Source organism: Diachasmimorpha longicaudata, chromosome 16 (assembly GCF_034640455.1).
Source record: "Diachasmimorpha longicaudata isolate KC_UGA_2023 chromosome 16, iyDiaLong2, whole genome shotgun sequence".
Lineage (NCBI taxonomy): Eukaryota > Metazoa > Arthropoda > Insecta > Hymenoptera > Braconidae > Diachasmimorpha > Diachasmimorpha longicaudata.
Window position 1 is genome coordinate 1,922,198 of NC_087240.1, and position 20,561 is coordinate 1,942,758.

The following is a 20,561-nucleotide window of genomic DNA, read 5'->3' on the forward strand; positions in this document are numbered from 1 at the left end:
AACTGTCAATCTCGAGATCAACTGAACTAGGGTGTTTCGCCACAAAATAACAATCTTTATTTGATTCTAGCCAAGTCGTAAATTTGGTTAGTTTGATGATTCATAATTATTTTGGAGGAAACATAGTAAGCGAAATGGCTTCTTTGAATCACTTATGAGTTGATGATACTGGAGGGAGGGATTAACAAGACGAGAAAGTATCGATAACTACCGAAAATGTTAATAATTATTGACACACACATACACGAATTAATATTTAATAAGTTACAGTTTATTCCGGATACACTTGGATTGAGATGTTGACACCTTTAAGTTTGGATTAAACCTACGGGTTGTAAGATTTTTGTTGGTCTTTTTTAGGGCCAGTTGAAGGAGTGAGAGGAACACATCTGGAAGGGATTAAGGTAATTTTTATGAAGGAAAACGAAATTTTTAATTATTTGGGAAAGTTCGGGGAATTTCTGTTAATTAAGGTTTTACAACTGTTTCGAAGAAATTATTGCAAGCAATAAATGAACAGGAAATTGAAAGGAATGAATGGCGCGTCGAGACGTGTGTGAGATGAACGGATGGATATTTTCTACAGTTATTAATTATAATATAAAAAATGTCAACTGCGTATATCATCACGTAACAAGATAAATGCGAGACAAAATTGTTGTCATTATACCCAGACAGATTACGATTGTTGAACGCATTGAATGTCAATCTTCCCGAGAGAAAAATATAACTTTCCCAATCACATTTGTTTTGGACATACAAATGCCTCAGATTTCTGTTGGAAAATTCGCTTTAAATTATTCCTGTCATAAGAATATTTAATTGGTAAATTAGAATTAATTACATTTTTTATTCTAATTTATTATATTTGTCTTTCAGTACTCGTGCAGGGGCTTCCTCGCGATTGTTTAGCCTCTCACCGTATCGTGTTCAGGTATTTTAGTGGATATTTTTAGCGGGCACTTGTTGTGCTCATCAACAAGTTTTCAACCGTTGAAATTCAATTCACAATTAACAATACTGTGGCTTGGATTAATCGACAGACACGCGAATAATTAATTCATTTAGTCATCGTATAGTGAGAAGTTGTGAGGGGTTTGTTATTTTCACCTGAAACTACAAAATGTAAATTTAGCTCTTGAATTATGAAGGCAGTGTGCCCTTCCTCTATAGATCCGCAAATAACTCATCAGCTGATAACTCTTCACGTGAAATTTAACGAGGAATAAACTATTCTAATCGTAAATAGTATGTAGTGGTGGTGAGAAATTGGCAAATAACATTTTTTCATTTTCTGTACGTCAATCATTCGGTTCATTGAATGAACAAAGGAATATTAAATCACTTCACGAGGATAAAAATACAACAAAACTTATCTTAATTATTTTTGTCAATTCATCATGTAGCACGGCATTCTTGGTGCCTTTTTCAGAGAAAATATGAATAAACAATTTGTCGATAAGAGTAAAATAATCGTGTCGATCTGACGAAAATAGGCTAATTTTAAAGTATTCGCGAAAAAATTTACGACAGAGACAAGGGCGAGAAATATGTGCCGAAAAAATTAGAACAATTATAAAAATATAAATAAGAATTCGGAGAATTAAAAATTTTACAACTAATGACAACGTAAATTATATAAATGAATTAGGGGATAGCATGATGAGGAATTATCCTAAAATGATTTTTTCATTTGTTTTAAAGTGATGTAGCTCATATAATGGGCCTCATTTTTTTATGTTTTTCCCGTATGGCCTCACTCGATTTAGATTTGTAAATTACAAGCGTTCAAATAATTATAAATTACAAGTACCAAAAGCACAAAATTTTTCAAAGACGGAATTAAATATCGGCAAAAATGCGGCAGATTTTAAATACATTGTTGGAAAATTTGTACACAGCTCTTCGGTTTATCTTCAAAAATCACTCGGCAAGGTTTATGACGTGTTTGGAAGTCTCCAGAAAACAACTCGTTTATCTCGGAAAAAGACTAATGGATATATTGTTCTCCGAACTTGAGAGCGTTGCAATCCTTACCACATGTGGAATTCAAAGGAAACTCTGTCCTCTGGAGTTATAAGCTTTCTCTTGTTTTTTTTCCCTTAGTAAAGGTTTTTCAAATAAGCAGAATTTAGTCTCTGGACTACGTTCCTCTACGTCGCTCGTGCTAGTAATAATGAGTTTAAGTTAAAGTAATTCATTGTGTTGCTGCATTTATTTATCTACTTTACCCATATCCCAAAATACATAAATGAAATAGGGAGATCTAAGAGACCGTAAAATCCAGGTGTCATCCAAGAAATTGGTAATAAGACAATGTATTTGTGTGCATCAGTACAATCCCCTTGAATCCCCCCCACTGTAGTAGTTGTCCCCTTGTATTAATTGTTGCTAAAAAGGCCTATTAAATCAATCAATTTTACAGAGCTAATAAACTTTGTAATTTACTTTTCAAATGCTTAATAAAAAAAGTCTTCAGAACAGTCATTCCCATTCAAATCAAATGCAATTTCAAACATGAAAATGATATTGAACTAAGAATTATTATTCAATAACCTATTTTGGGTGACGGTATTATAACTATTCTTCAGATTTGAAATTATTCTAGAATCTTTCAACCAAGAAAATCGTAATTTCGGAATGTTTGGAAAACAATGAAGGGTTTTTCCTATTACATTTACTCACACTCGCACATTGTTATAAAAATTATTAGAAAATAATTACCTATAACCGAATGCATAAATTATTTCGTAATTTCACCGAATATTCCTCCCCGTGTGCTGGACAACTCTTTTGCCTACGAAGGAATAATCAAATTGTGTCCACGAAAAAATCCTAGGCCCTAGCACACATACACATCTCGTAAAATTCAATTCTCATTCGTACAGCCATAAATAATAGGACATATGTAGAGATAAATAGTTCAAGAAAAATTATATGTCGTACCTGAAATGCTGGACCGAGATGTGGTTGAAGAAAATTTAACGGAATCCCTATGGATCCTAATTACCGAAATCATTTCAAGACAGACGAATGTTCGAGGACAACAAGCATGATTCTACCACAAGCGATAAACCAAAAAAATTGTTGAATTTTTCATGACATAAATAAATAGAAAGCAAAAGTATTATATAATGGGACTAGACAGATAATGATTAAAAAATTATGCGACCAAAAGTTCTTTCCCCCTTACTATTCTGGGGAATTTTTGGCCAGATTAGAGAAAAAATCTATTGTGATCATTAATGAATTTCTAGAAAAATCTTCAATGAGAATTTATCCTACCTTGTATCCTACCATTTGTATGCAAATTAAACCCACCAGGTTTGAAAATGTCTAATTAAAAAAAAAAAGAAAGCAAAAATCAATCTCATTCTCTTCTGAGTATTTATACTTTAAATTGAAAAGACATTTTTATGGACTGGAATTCTCAGAAGTGTGAGGTATTGTGTTTAGGTTTGATCTTAAGTATGTAGACAAAGTGGAATGAATAGGACTCTTTGAGAGTATGTGACTAAAAGGTCCAGGGTGTTATTTTCCTTTGTAAATCTAGTCAGTTCCTCTAAGGAATCGGTACAGAGCGGATGTGTCCTCCAAGCATTATTATTTGAGTTACTAATAAAGTAGAGAAATAGTTTCAATTATTTCCAGAATTATTATTTCAAACAACCCATTTTCAATCAAAATAAAGGCGCCAAATACTCTGAATGACACTTTAGACAATCTCCACACCCCTGGTGCAAGCAATGTCAATTACCTAGAGAATCTATTGTCAGTGTCAATTGTATTAGCGCAAACCACTACCATCTAGGAGCATCACTACACCGGGTTGGAATTATAAATGACCCGAGCTGCTCATGGGGAGCAGAATCTCAAGATTTTGATCACATCCTGTGGTGCTGCCCTAATTTCGAAATTCAAAGGAACAAATTCTTAACTAAACTAAGGAGGTCTGCCTGCACTCCTTAATTCGCACATCCAACAGACTCTACGTATATGGAAATAATTTGTCAATATTTAAAGGAATGTAAGTTAATATAAGATCGATAACATAAATACATCTTATGTATCGATTTCAACACTGCAAATAATAAAAAAATAATGTTACGGATTTTTTTTTTTTGAGCGTTCCATAATTTTTATCGGAATTTTTTGCGAAAAATTACGATACTGACAGTTAAATTCCTCTGGTCATTTTCCTAATCACTAAGCAAACTTCAGTTTCTAATGGAAGGTCATACGCCAAAAAATGTGATCGAAAAATATATCTATTCGTTAAAAAATTATGGGATTACTATTGGTATTTTAATAGGTCTTGGTGGACTCTACTCAAATTATTAATTCAAAATTTGTCAATTTTTAAATTACAATTTTTTGCCAATAATATTGGATAGATAATATTTTTTACTAAACTTTCTGTTCTGATTGTATTTGAGGGGCGGGAGAGAGGGGGGTATTTACTGAATTATTTATTTATCAGAGAGTTCAGTTCAAAAAACAGTCCGCGCTCATTTTCTCGTTTGTTATAAATAACAGCAAAGACCTGGATAATGTACGAAAATGCAAAAATGATCGTATAAAGCCGGTTAAGGATGATCGATACCCTTTTACCCAAAATTAATGTCTCTTTTTTTTATTTTTATGACAAACTGTCAACTGTAGTATTTGTCATTATCTAAGGACTCACGAACTGTTGCAATTGTGCGATCATCTTCATGCGTTTTTTCTACAGTTCTGTAATTCCGTTTGTAGTCTAGAAAAAACACACGTAAATGTTCGCACGTGTTTAGAGTTTTGTAAATCAGGAAATAATAATAAAACTCAAAACGTCAGACTTATCGTGTCAATTCTATCGAAAATTGAGCAAAAACCATTAAAAAACGTGAAGTTTAGTGAAAACTGTGTAGAACACCCTTAAGAAAAATTGTATTGTTATTTTATATAATTTTTGTCGGAATTGTCGTATACCCCGAAATTCCCACGCTTAAGAACACATTTTTTTCCTTTTAAAATTTAATCCCTCATAAATCTCATTTACATGAAAACATCGGGATATTGAACCCTCTGACTATTTTATTCTATTCTCCCGAATATAAATCCCTGAAAACAATACTAATAGTCCTAATCATCAAGGTCCTTCGAGAACCTCAGACCCAAACGACCTCTCTCTGCCTCTACTCCAATCTAGTGACAATCACGTGACCATCCCTCAGCATCCCTTGAATCTATATAAAACGACTTTACTTAAATTTATCACTTATATGAAAATTAGTGTTAGGCCCGACTACATGTCCTAAGAGCATTGAACCCCCACTCCAGAATAATAAATAAAGTTCTTTTTTGTTGCTGCTGCTACGTTCAACCCGTGTCGAAAGCTACCTTTGCATTTACTGTAAACGAAAAGTAAAAACTTGTAAAGGAAAAATCTTTTTGTTTACTAGTGTGGTGGCTATGTCTCCATTACACCCTGTCACCTCGATGAGAAATTCCCAGAATACGTCTAATCCTACTCCACACCCTTTTAGGCTAATCATCTACCTGACCGGTGCCACCCCGATCATTAAAATCTGGAGAATACCCCAGAACTGACCTAACCATAAACCCAGCTTTCCTGAATACGGTAACGAGCCAATCCCACCCCAGGGATTCCTAGGCATCCCCTCTACCGAATCCCAACCAATCACACTCCTACACTTTCCTTTAAAAGCTCGCACATTTCCAAAAATCGACACACTCGCTCTCCAGCCTCCATTGGACACACCACACCATTCCGGAGCAACCAACGAGAGGACAAGCCATGTTAAGGCCAACTCTCCACACTGTACCGTAGAAAACACAATGAATATTCAACTCGTACGCTGGCGTTATATTTCTTTCATCACCTGGTCACCCCCACGCTAGTAAATGAAAAATGGCAGTTTGCCACTCCCTGAACGTAACATCACTAACTAAAAGTATAGTTCGGATACACGTGCGACGGGGTCTTTTATCTCCTGTGATTGGCAGCCCTCGGCTGCGCTCTGGGCCGCCAACTTCAAGCTCGTTACCACTCCCTCGCACTTGTATCGAAATATACTAATGTTTTTTTTTTTTAATTGTTCACTTCTTTGATGTTACAAACGTTTTTACTTTGTTTTACATCCTCTCCAGCCTCTCTTAAACTTCCCTTTCCAGCCTCTCTCCTTCTTCCCCCCTCCCCCCCCCCCCGCCCCCTGTACCGCATTTGCCGAAAGGGAGAGAAAAACCTCACTCGAGAGAAAACCTGCCCTGGCACAGTCGTCCTTTTGACAGGTCGACCGCTCGGCAGTGAAACCGTGAGATTAAAGCGCTGTAAATTTTTTTTTTCAATTTTGACCGCCGGTGCCCGGGATCGAACCCGGGTCGTTGGCTTGCGAGTCTAGCACTCTAACCGCACGGCCACTGCCGTTGGTCTGTATCGAAATATAGTATTTTTCATTTGTTGAAAAATCGAAAAATGACGAAGTTTACTCGGATATCCATCAGAGTTTTCGGTAGACAAGATAATCACCTTTGAAAAAGTAATAAAATAACGGTGAGTTGTATATATTGTGTGTACAGTGATTAATCCTATCAGTGATATTTTATATAGAATAATTGAATTAATTATGAATTTCACAAAAAAAGAAAAAGGGAATTTAGTCCTTTATTCTTTGGAGTGAAATTAATTTTTTAGCTCGAAAGTGTCCCTGATTAATTCGTGATTACGGGCACAACAATTTCGCATATTGTCGTTTTAATTATCGGGAAAGAAATCGATGATGGGAAAACCCCGGCGTATTTTTAATTTTACGTCGATAAATCATGAACAATATTTGTTCATGAGTAATTTACTCGTGTCTAACCTTTTGGGGATTTCTTGGAATTGATCATAAAAACTGTCTGCATATACGGGGGTACGCGAACTAATTAATTTTCTCATTACCTTAAAATGAGATGAATGAGACATTCAACTTGTTTTACTGAGAAAAGAATGTACACGGAGAGAAAAATCTGTGAATTTTTATAGTGTGATTCCGATAAAATGACTGTGCTGCTTTACAATGTCAGAGCAAACTTCAAGACTGAGAAAAATTACTAGGTTTTCTAGTGAAATTTCTTTATCAGCTGAGGAAAACTTCTCACTTCGACTTCGTAAAAATCGACTTCGTAAAAATGCAAAGTCTGATGCAATATTTCCCATGACGAAGTCTAACGTCGGCAATAATCGGCCATCTTCGGTGCTCATCGTTAACCAATCATAATGAGTTGCTGAAAAATTACTGTGTGGCACAGTAAAAAAATGAAGGAAGGCCCAATAAAGCAAAATTGGCCCAGATAGGAATTTTTTAAAAATTTCTCTCAATTTTTCATTTTCCCTCAAATAAAAAATGATAGACCTTGAAATGTATTATTTCTGTTTAGTAAATTTTACGAAGCCACATATCATTAATTACTAAATTCATTATAAAATTTACGGTATTAATAAGAATTTTTATGTGTCAATCCAAGACATTTCATTATATCTCGATTCTAGTGTCCGGCACAGTAACTTTCCACTGACTTTTCTCTCCGTGTACAGCATTTACTAAATATACGTTAAAATGATTTTCATAGAATTTCGGTTTCATCCCAATGCTTCGAATGTCACACAAAGATTTTTCTTCCACCAAATCCAAAGCGTGTGAATAAAACTAAAGATTGAATTATATCAAAGCGATTTAGTCACAAAAACATATTTATCAAACAATATCCTTGATTTTCTCAGTAGAGGTTAATTAAGAGTGTTCCCCACTCATGCTTAATCAACCAAATATACTATACTATACTATATTGGACCAGGGTCACTATATGACGATTTTTTCGAAAAAAAAATTTTTTCAATCTTTTCAGATTAAAGCGCAACATAGAAAACCCGCAGTGAGATATCAATAACATCATTTGAGTAACTTCAATTATTCACTTTATGAATTTCATTCTATATATTTTAATTGTCTAAAATGAAGAATTTTTTTATAAACCGTCATCTGACAATTCTAAATTTTTATTTCTTTGGAGATATTCCTATTTGTGTGGAATCCATTTCTAATGATTGAAACGCCTTAATATGAAATTGAATAACTGAGTTTCATTTTTTAATTCAAAATATCAATCTGACTCCTATATGTATATATGCACTTATGTATGTATGTACATTAGGATGGCCCATAAGTGAAGGAAATCGAATTTCACCCTGCCTATTCGTGGTACACATAGCTAAAAATATCAGGATCATATGTGAATTTTTTCGGATTTTTAAAAACATTTTTAGAGGTTGCGCCAACTGGTTTAATTTCTTATGGACTTTTACACGTGACGGACAGACCAAATGCAATAATAATTTTTTTTAAATACAATGACTCGACCTTTCGTTATGAACTCTCGTACACTTTCCGGCAGAAAGGCTAAGAGTAAGATAAGATTTTTCTCCCAACAAAAAAACGATTTGTTATTAAAATAAAAATCGTAATTTCTGTTCAATTTAGGGATTTTCGGTGGTGTCTACGACGCTTCGGGAGTTTTCGATATTCTTCTCGATTCGGTTAGATGATCATTGAACTATCTGACTATCATTTAGCGGAAAGAAATTTTTTTTTTTGCAAATGCAATGTGGTGAAAAACAGGAAAGAAAATTGTCAAATTTTCGTGTAGAGACAGGTGTCCGACTCATCCGGTGCTTTTATGGCGGTCGTATACAGTGAAATGGAACCCAGGCAAAAAAATTTGGCCTGCCGGACTGACCTTTCCTGAAAAGGAACCGAACCCTTAGTGCGTTAAGCTGGTTATAGGATATAATTTCATTTCGAATATGAAGATCTCTCAATTATTTATATTTTTATTACAAAATAAGCATTGTTAATTTAATCAATTTACAGAAATTTCAACAAAATTTGAATCGTAAAAATCGGTTAATTCTAAATTGATTTTTGATGTTTCGTAAATGTCGGAAGAAAGCCCCTTAGGTACTACCTGGATGACACCCGAAGCACCACCTGCGGTCATTCCTACTACCTGACACGGGACCGTCATTGAGGGTATTTAACTTCTACCTAATTTTTATAACCCTTAACTGCCAGTAGGTCAGACATTTTACTTCAACTTTAAACGCTTCGCGCAACCACTACAATTTGTTTAAATTTTTTTTGGAAAATTTCCTTGGGTAGTCTATTAATGGAAGAATCATTTTCCGGGATAGGCTCTCAAACATTAGGGGATCCGAAAAAATGGGCCATCCTAATGTACATATACTGACTTCTAATCTAAATAAAATGAATTTAATTAAAAAATGGGGAAAAATAAATTTAATTAATTCATTAATTAAAATTATTATTATACATCATTTAGATATGCATGTATTTAAATATATATATTATATACTTAATTTCAGGCTGGCTTGATTTTAAAATTTTTTCTTTAACCAAAATAGATATCTGATAACTGTTTTTTAGTCTAAACTTTGAACTTTAATCTTCATTCATGAATTTCCAGGTTATCTTTTGAATATTTACGATAAGTTCTCCACCAAAATACAGATTTCGGAACAAAATAGGATTTGACACTATCATCAAATTCTTTAAATTGTCTGCGCTGAGAAGACAATTATTTCAGCCAAGTGTTGATAATATTGGCAGAAGAAAATATGCTTTTGAAGAGTATTCCTTTAAGGCAGCCATTTGCAGCTCATCTAACCATACTTTTAATCACATAACTACTATAATCTATATGACCTTGACGACGAGCACATCATTGTTTGCAAATTTTCAAAAATTGAGATTTTCCCAGGTGAAATAATTCAGAATAATTCCAAATGTTCTGATAATAGTTATTAAATAAGAGTTTTCCAGATTACCATAATCTTCAGGCCTGAAACTGCATATGGTCCACCTGGGAATGACTAACCTGAAGACACGTTTCACGAGATATTTTCTTCACAAATCCTTGACAGAAATAATTTTTTTTCTGGGTATAACCGTTCGCTAATGGCATTGTGTTCTGGCCGTTCTAGAAAATTTACCCTACCAATCAGTGAAATTTGTCGGCTGTTGGGTGAGAGTTATTCACCCATTTGACAAAAATTATTTAATAATTAGAGAATTTATCTCGAAGAGGGAGATAACTCTTACTGAGCAGTCGAGAAACTTTACTGCGTGGTACGATAATTTTTCGGACACGAGCAAAACAATACGATTGCCAAACGATTAGATAATTTTTACTGAACTTTTCTCTTCAGATGTGACCGTGAACACGTTGTACATTTCATTTACAAACGATTAGAACTTTGATTAATTAAATCTATCACTATTCACTTTATCTCCAGAATTTTTAGCATTTTCCAGAATTCAGTGACATTTCACATTTTTTCCCAACAAAATAACTCAAATTTTCAGTTTTTCACGATAAAATTTAATAATTTTATTTAATTTAATTAAACAACACCACCAGTAAAACCTGGAAATTCAATCTTCTGAAGGTTCAAATTGATTCGATATTTGATTTAATTATAAACGATTTTTTAATTGGAAAAATGTGAAATACTTCCAAAAAAATCATAAAAAATACTGATTTTGATTCGATATCTGCTTCAATTAAAACAACTTTTTAATCGTCAAATTTTTAAAAATATTAATTTCAATTGCAACGTAAAATAATGTCGATATATTTACCGATAATATGGTGGTACTTTTCTATAAATTGTGCGGTGCTTTGAATTCCCATCGGTGTCAAATCGGGAGTAGATTTCCAGGATTCCGATTTAAAACGTACTTGTCTTCTGACGTACGAAACGCCAGACATTCGTATTAAAAATTATATCACACTTCACATTTTCATTAAACTTCAATATTATAATCCCACCAATTTTTTTTCTCCTCTTTCGTTTCACTTTACCAGCAACACAAATTTTAATTTTAACAACAATTGTCGACGAATATATCAGCTCTACCCGCACTATGATGATTCTAACTGTCTAAATTGTTTCAGTTCCTGAAATAATAAACTCTCAGTGTTATTCACGCTGAGAAATTCATTGATCAAATGGAACTGCACTTGACTCTATAAATCTCACGTACAAATAAACACTAGTTAATTTTTATTCCACACTTGATGGGACGTCAGGAATTAATCAAACCCACGTTAATTGACTTTGTAATTTTCTGGTTGATGATTCTCTGGTGAGATCATGCCAAGACATGTAATTAATTATTTTCCCTGGGATTGACGACCAGGTGGACGAACTACCAACACCAATGCCTGAAACTCTATCGATCAACTCAATTGATTTTCACGAATGTCATGAATCAGTTAAAAAAAAACGTTAAATCCTATTTTCGTGATTCAACACTAACGAATTAACTGACAAGTGCAGTCGACTGATTGACGTTTTTCGCGATATTTGCGAGGAACTGGGTCGTTCGTCACGTGTTGCTCGTTTACCTAATGAAACGTTCAGGTAATTCCCCACGAAATTGACAATTTTTATGAGATGATTTGGATTTAACGAAGGGGTTGCTACGGATACGATATACGATCAACGACTGCGAGAAAGCAGAAAGAGGTGGTAGCCAGAGTCGTTTAGCATTGGTATCGTCTTGTGCATGTGTATTTCATATACACGTGAACGATGGGGCCTATTTTAAAACCGCTGTCCTTCCAACTGAACCTAGCAAGAAAGACAGATTGGCTAGAGGAATGAGACACCGCTGAGTTACATACGCGCGTGAATTCGTGAGACATTTTCTGAACCGTCACGGGGACAAAAATCTTTGTCGCAGGGTTACTAGACGCTATTTTTTCCAAAAATTATTCTATTGGGATATGGGTAAAAGTATATAAATAAATGTAGCAATGTAGGAATTTTTAATTACTTGTTTTACCCTATTGGGATATGGGTAAAGTAGATAAATAAATGTAGCAACACAATCAATTACTTCAAGTAGAACTCTTTATTACTGGCACGAGGAAGGTACGACTGACCTCGAGGACCAGTGTCCAGAGACCAACTTCTTACTATGTGAAAAACCTTTGCTAAGGGAAAAAGAAGAGAACGTTTATGACTCCAGAGGGCAGAGTTTCCTTTGAATACCACATCTGGTAAGGAGCACAACAGATCATAAATTAGTCCTTCTCTGGTGACTCTTTCAAACACATCATAAACCTTGTTGCGTATCAAATCAAGCGACGTCTTAATTTTCATTTTGAAAATGAAATTATTTAATTTATATATCAGAATTTCCTTAATACTCATTTCAAGAGTTTTTTTCTCCCCAACCAGATTAGCAAACCTTTATAATGGCCAATTTCGCTATTTTAGACATACAATAAAATCCAAATTCTCTCCATGAGACTTCTTGCACTCTGGACCCTTTTTAAAATGCACTTATGGAGATGACCCTCCCTGCTTTCTCAATTTCTGAATTATTTTATGATTGCGTTGATTCCTCCTTGACAGACGTTTTTGGGGAATCGTCTCCAAGAGATATTGACCTCTCTCTCCTCTCTCTAATTGCACGTCGCCAATCAAATGGCATTTCAAGAAATTTTCCTTTTCCATTGTTCCATCCCTCCCCCTTTTCTTCCCAAGTTGTCTCCATAATTTGTACTACTCCTCAGTATCACCCCAACTCCCCAAATAGTCACCTCATCGAAGGTCTCCAATATAGTTATATTTGTTTTATAATAAATTCAATATTCAATAGAATCGTGAGTGTGATTCGCCCCTTTATTAAAAACAGGTACACAAAGAACACTTCAGCGTGTAGCAGAATTGAAAATACCGTTCTGTGTAGGTTAGAACTCTAGAGCTTACAACTCCAAAGTGTTCAATCGAACAGAGTATTAAATCAATTCAATACAAACCTTGTCGAGTGATTTTTGAAGATAAACAAAAGAGCTGTGTTCTAATTTTCCAACATCTTCTTAAATTCCTTACAATAAACTACATCATAACGAGGCCTCAACGAGATATGAATAACGTCATTTGCCGAACGTCAATCATTCCCGGTATCGACTTTATTCGATTGATCGCGACGAATGAAAATCAATGGGATTTTTCCAAAAAAATCACTTTGCGATGTCGTAAGCCATTTTTAGTATTTGGAGATTTTCCACTGTAAAAATTACAGGTCACGGATGGAGTTCTGAGTAGAGGAATTATTTTAAAACCGAAGCCACTAAGAGGGTTAAGACATAGGGTTATTTACAGTGTCATTAAGGCCACCCTAGCTATTCGACATTTTTGCCTTATGGCCCGATTCGATTTAAATTAGGAAATTCCAGTGTTTCATACTCATCATTTAAAGATATGATTAATTTATTGAATAAGCAAAAATGTTTCGATGCATCAAATATTATTTCACAACATCACGACTCGATAACTCAAATTCTCGTAATGAACTAACTCATTCATTTTTTTGCTCATCCCTAAATACCCAATTGTCTTTACATGAGACACAAACTGGCCCACGTTTATTGTTTGAATACCACACATATTGCCCCAAGGGTCGTTTTCGGGAAATTCTTCACTATAGCTATTTATCTCTATATTTATGTTGTCTTACTTTTATAACTATATTCACATATAATACCACAAGTGCTTCAAAATTATCGAATATTTCCCGATAGATTCGTTGCAAACAAATGAAGGAGTCAAGTTTTTCAGGCTAAAAAATCACGAGTGATTTTTCCTGAAAAACTTGACGACTTTATTTGTATGCAGGGAACCTAGAGGGAAATATTCTATAATTTTGAAGCTCGAGTGGTATTCAGGCGATTATTTTTCCTATCCAAATTTCGGCCAAGAGAATTGTGCCATGACATGAAAAGAAGTTTATTTGGTCAGGTGTCGTTTGTTTATCAAAATTATCAAAAAATTATCGCATGTAATACCACAAGAGCTCCGAAATTATCGGATATTTCCCGATAGGTTCGTTGCAAACAAATGAACGTGTCAAGTTTTCCAGTTTAAAAATCACGAGCGCGAAGCGCGAGTGATTTTTCTGGAAAACTTGACGAGCTTATTTGTTTGCAGGGAACCTTGAGGGAAATATCAGATAATTTCGAAGTTCGTGTGGTATTCGGGGGATTATTTTTTGCATCCAAATCTTGGCCGATAGAATTGCACCATGAGACATAATTTTCAACGAATTGCCATTTAATCTGTCAGATACAATTGAGGGTTACTTCAACATTTGTTTTTTTTTATATATATCAACATGCAAAATTTCCAGTGAAATTTCCAAGAATATCCGCTGAAATACCGTGTTGACTATACAAAATAACGTCGAATGGTGCAATCCTATTGGCCAAGATTTGGATGGGAAAAATAATCGCTGATATTCGAGGTAGGCTATACAAAATATCAACAAATGGTGCAATTCTATTGGCTGAAATTTGGGTGGGAAAAATAATCCCTAATATTCGTCCTCTTTACAAATGTTCTAGAGAATTCTTACCCACCTTACCCTCCCCAATTACACTATTCAAACAATATAACTCCCACATACACACACACACATGATATAGAAAACATCGTTTGTTCGTTTTTATAACATTGTAGATAATTTGCAATTAAAATTAGAGGGTCGACAAATTTGTCAAATACAAGGCTTCCAAAACAATTACAGGACTTATTGTTATACATTTCAACTACTTTGGGAGAATGAAAGAATTTTGATATTATATTATTCGCCGTTCGCTGAGATTGTCGATGTGAAAATAATGGTTGACCGAACAGCAATTTTCGAGTTAGTTGGGTTCGATTGTTTTTTCCCCAATAAAGGAGAAGAACACGCATGAATAAAATCATCAGATCAATCATCGAATCATGTTTGATGTTTTTTCAGGACGATTACTAGTCAAATTTCACGTGAACCGCAACGGAGTGTTGCTTTCTGAAAGTCATTGCTTTTAGAGGGGAGCATTGTATTCGTGAACATTTAAGTTTTCGACTTACTTGTTATTATTGTTTCATCGCCAACGCGAAGAAGGAGAATTTGAAGATGAATTTTTATTTTTCGGGTATCGTCATAATGATTAGAGCAACAGAAAAGAGAAGGACGAGCGGCAGAGGCAGGAGAAATCTTCCATCAGAAATTACTATCGAAGAAGTTTCTATCTGGAAAATTAAAGAAATAGCACGTTGAATCAATAAAATAAATGTTTCAAACTTTTACTGGACATTTTTGGGGATAAATCGCCCTCACATAAATCATGGATTTGTCAGCCTTTGGGTGTCCAGAAGGGTTTGAAAATTCCCGAAATCAGTTTATTGCTCAGTTTGTCAATTCGAGAAGGGATATATGGTGACAAAAACAAGGGGCACCTCCGAGGACTCCCTGCTTTTCCAAAAATTTTACCAAAAAGGAAAGAGAAGATTAGTTTCTCTGGAAACCTCGTGGAAGACAGAGCAATTTTCGTGATCCTCATCCGAGTTGAAAGACGATGAAAATATCTCCATTCGTTACATTTACAGAGTGTTAGTGTGGATTCTTGCCTACTCGTCAGTCGGCATAAACAAAATAAATTAAACAGACTTTCTTTATTTATAAGTTATTGGTGTACGATAAGTTAAAATTAATTGACTCTGGTCAAATTTAAGTGTGATATGTTCTTGGTATTTACAATACAATTGAATCATCCTACATTCCACCAATCAGTCCACCTCTTTTCAATAACTAAGTGCCTTATCAAGTCCAAACAAGGAATTCAACGAACATCGAATTTCTGTCAAAATCTAGACAGTGACAGATCGACATCTCGAGTGATATTAAATTGATAGCTCGAGTGTACTACAATTATTGTGGTACAATGATAATCCTAAAAACCAGAATATTGCAGTCAAATTGAAGCATTATGATTCCTAAAATTTAAGTTACCGAGTTTCGTGAGTTAGATCGACTCGCTATAATCCTCAAACTTTGAAAACAATTTTGAATCGAGTCCGAACGTTTGTGTATGGAAATTCTCGTTTCGATTTTCTTCAATTCTTCGATAATGACGAGGAATCGAAAAAATTTTGATTGAATTATTGAAATTTTCAGCTAAATGATCAATGTTAGGGGTGAGCCTTTAAATTGTACTGACCGATATTGACCAGGTAACTACGGTCTTAATACGACGCCAGAGTAATGTTATTAACAACCGATTCCTGACGAACAAACCAAGCAACCCCTTACAAAATGTAGTTATTTATGATTATTTTTCCCACCCAAATTTCAGCCAATAGAATTGCACCATTTGTTGATATTTTGTATAGCCTACCTCGAATATCAGCGATTATTTTTCCCATCCAAATCTTGGCCAATAGGATTGCACCATTCGACGTTATTTTATATAGTCAACACGGTATTTCAGCGGAAATTCTTGGAAATTTCACTGGAAATTTTGCATGTTGATATATATAAAAAAAAACAAATGTTGAAGTAACCCTCAATTGTATCTGACAGATTAAATGGCAATTCGTTGAAAATTATGTCTCATGGTGCAATTCTATCGGCCAAGAATTGGATGCAAAAAATAATCCCCCGAATACCACTCGAACTTCGAAATTATCTGATATTTCCCTCAAGGTTCCCTACAAACAAATAAGCTCGTCAAGTTTTCCAGAAAAATCACTCGCGCTTCGCGCTCGTGATTTTTAAACTGGAAAACTTGACACGTTCATTTGTTTGCAACGAACCTATCGGGAAATATCCGATAATTTCGGAGCTCTTGTGGTATTATATGCGATAATTTTTTGAATATTTTGGTAAACAAACGACACTTAACCAAATAAACCTCTTTTCATGTCATGGCACAATTCTCTTGGCCGAAATTTGGATAGGAAAAATAATCCCCTGAATACCACTCGAGCTTCAAAATTATAGAATATTTCCCTCTAGGTTCCCTGCATAGAAATGAAGTCGTCAAGTTTTTCAGGAAAAATCACTCGTGCTTCGCACTCGTGATTTTTTAGCCTGAAAAACTTGACTCCTTCATTTGTTTGCAACGAATCTATCGGGAAATATTCGATAATTTTGAACCACTTGTGGTATTATATGTGAAAAAAATAGCCGAATTAATTATTTCAATGGAGAAAGTTTCCAGTTGATTTCATTATTTGAAAAAAACAAGGAAAAAATTATAAAATTCAATAAAAGGAAATACATATTTCTAATTTAATAGCAAAGAAAACTGTAATATATCCGATACAAAATCAATTGTTCACGTATTTAGGTACGAAATATCCGAAATGTCAATCCCTAGAGACAAATGTACGTCTTATTATACGTCAAAAAGGAAAAAAGTCTTGAACATTGAACCACGTTTATGAGGTAGTCGAGTTATTTCTGCGTTTTGTTTCGTAAAATGTGTCAATCGTTGAGGAAAAATTCCGGAACGACTTGTTGTTCCCGGGATGGTGAGTCATCAGAGAAGTGTTAAATTTTTACGGAACACATCGTAAAATTTACGTAGCAAAACTTACAAGTTCAGCTCGGACTCACGATCTTTATTGACATCTAGATTGGTCGTAGGCAATTTTTCGAAATATAAATGTTACGTTTTTTCGGCTAACGTTCACTGAAGGCAGATGCCAGTGATGAAATGATAGAAGTTGATCTATTCCTACGTTAAGTTTTTAGGGTTTTTGTGTCGAGAGCGGTTTTACGGTTTTTCAAGTTGAGCGTAAAGATCCCAAATTTTTACCGAAGTACAGTCCAACACTCCTCACGCACATATCAATAGACTTTGCATCAATACGTGCGCATGGAACTCTAGCATAAGCGCTGTCTTTTTTTTGTGACGCATATCCCAACCTCGACGACTTCGCACCTGAGGTGGTTGAATTATTGCAAAATAATTGTAAAAATGTTAAGTAGATCGAGACATAGGGGACTATTTATTAAGGTCAGTGAATTAAATAAGCGAAGGAGTTCTTGTCCTAATATGATATTTGCGGAAGAAAGATGTTGAATTTTGGGGTTTTCCCCGAAGACAAAATGCACTCGATCCAGAGTTTTTATATTCAAGATTAGATAAAATGTTTAAAAAGTTAATGGTCGTCAGAGCCTTGTCCTTGGGACTGTTGTATACCCCGAAAATCCAGCATTAGAACCACATTTTTCCTCTCCTTAAAACCTCATTGCCGTTAATAGCAATATCCTAATCCAACACCATTACAACTTTCTCCCCAATAAACAACCCTCATTTAGAAGATTTTCCTGCAAACAGTCCCACTCAAGACCCTTCCGGGTTCTAAGACCCAAATGTCCAGTCTCTACCCCGACTCCGATCCTCTAATAGTTGTCACGTGGTCATCCCTCGAATTCTCCCAAGAATATTTTGCAGACCTCACTTTTCGAATCACCTTTGGACACGACTGGTTGTCTCAATAAATTATACTACCAGACAAGAAAATAAAGTTCTTTTATTTTTGTGGATTATTAAAAACGAGTACGTTTACTCTGGTATCCAACAGGATTTGTATTACTGAACTTTTCCAAAGGGGTTTCCCCAAAACCATGTGGTGACCAGACATGGTCAAGATGAAATTTGTCAGTGAAGTTTCAGGGGGTGTGGAATTTATTGGCTTCTCTAAGTAGAGGTGAATCTAAGTAATGAGGGCCTGACTAGCAATTTGGTTTTCAGTCTTTCCTACGATTTCATAGCGTGTACAGTGTCCTCTTGACTAGTAGAATCTGAATAATATATTAAAGTTTAGTGTTGTGATTATTAATAGTGTGTTCTCAATGATTTTTGTTCCTCATATTCCAAAAGAAAATTATAACTTCGCGTGATTTGATATGCACCAGATGGTTAATCGATTCCATTGTTTTCTAAATTGGTTGACACTAATTATGTATTATACATGTTATTCGTCGAAATTTGTCAAGTGGTTAATTAAACAAAAAATAAAAATCCTTTAATTGTCTTTCCCAACATCTTAAAAATATATATATACACCTCGGAACTGAAATGGGAAATCAAAATTAGCCCAGAGAACTTTTTGAAGATAATTATCAGGGCTATCTATGAAAAAATTTTCGTCGAAATTGGCCGAAAACTTAAGTCACGATACAACATCCTTAATGATAACCTTCAAAATATCATGGGACTCCCTTTCACTGATTTCCGTGAGGAGTTCAAGCGAGAATCTTTCGACAAAACTTGCGACCTGGCTCTCGAACTTGGTCAAACCAAAGGAACGATGTATTTTAAACATTACTACGCAAGAAAAAGAAAACGCTGGTTTAAGGGGAAAAATTTGAGTCGTAAGACCATATCGTGGGTAAATAGAGCCAGGGCCAACCATCATAGTCTAGCAGAATCACTGGCGCGAGTTGGGATCATCAGCTCGCCAAGCTGTGAATGTGGATACGAGGAGGAGAATATCGAACACGTCCTCTGGGAGTGTTCACTGTATAATGGTGCTGGACAAATAATGATTAAAAAATTATGCGACCAAAAGTTCTTTCCACCGTATTATTCTGGGGAATTTTTGGCCAGACTAGAGAAAAAATACATTGTGATCATTAGCGAATTTCTAGAAAAATGTTCGATAAGAATTTAAGCAATATAACCTTCTTGTATCCTGCCATTTGTATACAAATTAAACCCACCAGGTTTAAAACTGTTGAATAATAAAAAAAAAATATATATCATGGAGTTTTTAACTTTTAATGAAGACTTAGGCACTGTTTGATTTTTCGTGAAATAAATAACTAAAAAACAAAAACCAATCTCATTCTCTTCTGAGTGTTTATACTTTAAATTGAAAAACATTTTTGTTGACTGAAATTCTGAGAAGTGTGAGGTATTGTGTTTAGGTTTGATTTTAAGTATGTAGACAAAGTGGAATAAATAGGACTGTTTGAGAGCAAGTGACTAAAAGCTCCAGGGATTTCCCTTTGTAAATCTAGTTAGTTCCTCTAAGGAATCGGTACAGAGCGGATTTATCCTCCAAGCACAATTATTTGAGTTACATAATAAAGTGAAGAAATAGTTTAACTTATTTCAAGAATTTTTATTTCAATTAACCCATTTCCAATAGGCACACTATTCATTGTGTCACAATATTTTCCATAATCCAGCTGAGTAAGTGACTTCGTAGGAGGCTAAAATTTTCAACTAATTGCATTAATTCAAAAGCACACACAACTTCAATCTCTAGGAAAACGTTTCACAAAGAAAATCTTCATGTCATCATTCTCGATTGTGACTCTCTCCACATGACGGGCATGGAGTTAAAATTAAATTATCAAAATTTCCATAAATGTTCCCACAAGAATCTGGATGAGAAAGATATTTATATCATCAAAGCACAAAGGAAGTGGGTTTGGTGAATACTTTTCTCACAGAGTAACGAAGTTTAACAAAGAGTGTGAGGCTCGAGGAATTTAGCTAACATTGAATTTCATGCAGAAATTCATGAGAAAAGTTGGCCTCTGTCTGCCAGTGAAACTTTTATTTTCCCTAAAGCACCATTCGAGGTTTGCAAAGAATGTGCAATGTTAGTATCCTTTATAAATGACTGACGCATTTTATATCAA

General features: G+C 34.7%; 1 long non-coding RNA gene across 5 annotated transcripts; it reads right to left on the reverse strand.

Annotated features, from left to right (window-relative positions):
* Positions 1–682: 682 nt before the first annotated feature.
* Positions 683–17,792, reverse strand: LOC135170181 (uncharacterized). Of its 5 annotated transcripts, none has more exons than XR_010300331.1 (5): positions 17,498–17,752; positions 15,655–15,849; positions 15,237–15,526; positions 14,987–15,148; positions 683–1,116 (listed from the first exon to the last, which is right to left on the reverse strand). It is a non-coding gene; the product is annotated as an uncharacterized LOC135170181 (long non-coding RNA). The 5 variants fall into 5 exon arrangements; XR_010300330.1 differs by lacking the exon at positions 683–1,116 and adding an exon at positions 12,787–14,937 and having other exon boundaries at positions 17,498–17,792; XR_010300329.1 differs by lacking the exon at positions 683–1,116 and adding an exon at positions 12,788–14,924 and having other exon boundaries at positions 17,498–17,792.
* Between the last annotated feature and the right edge of the window lie 2,769 nt (positions 17,793–20,561).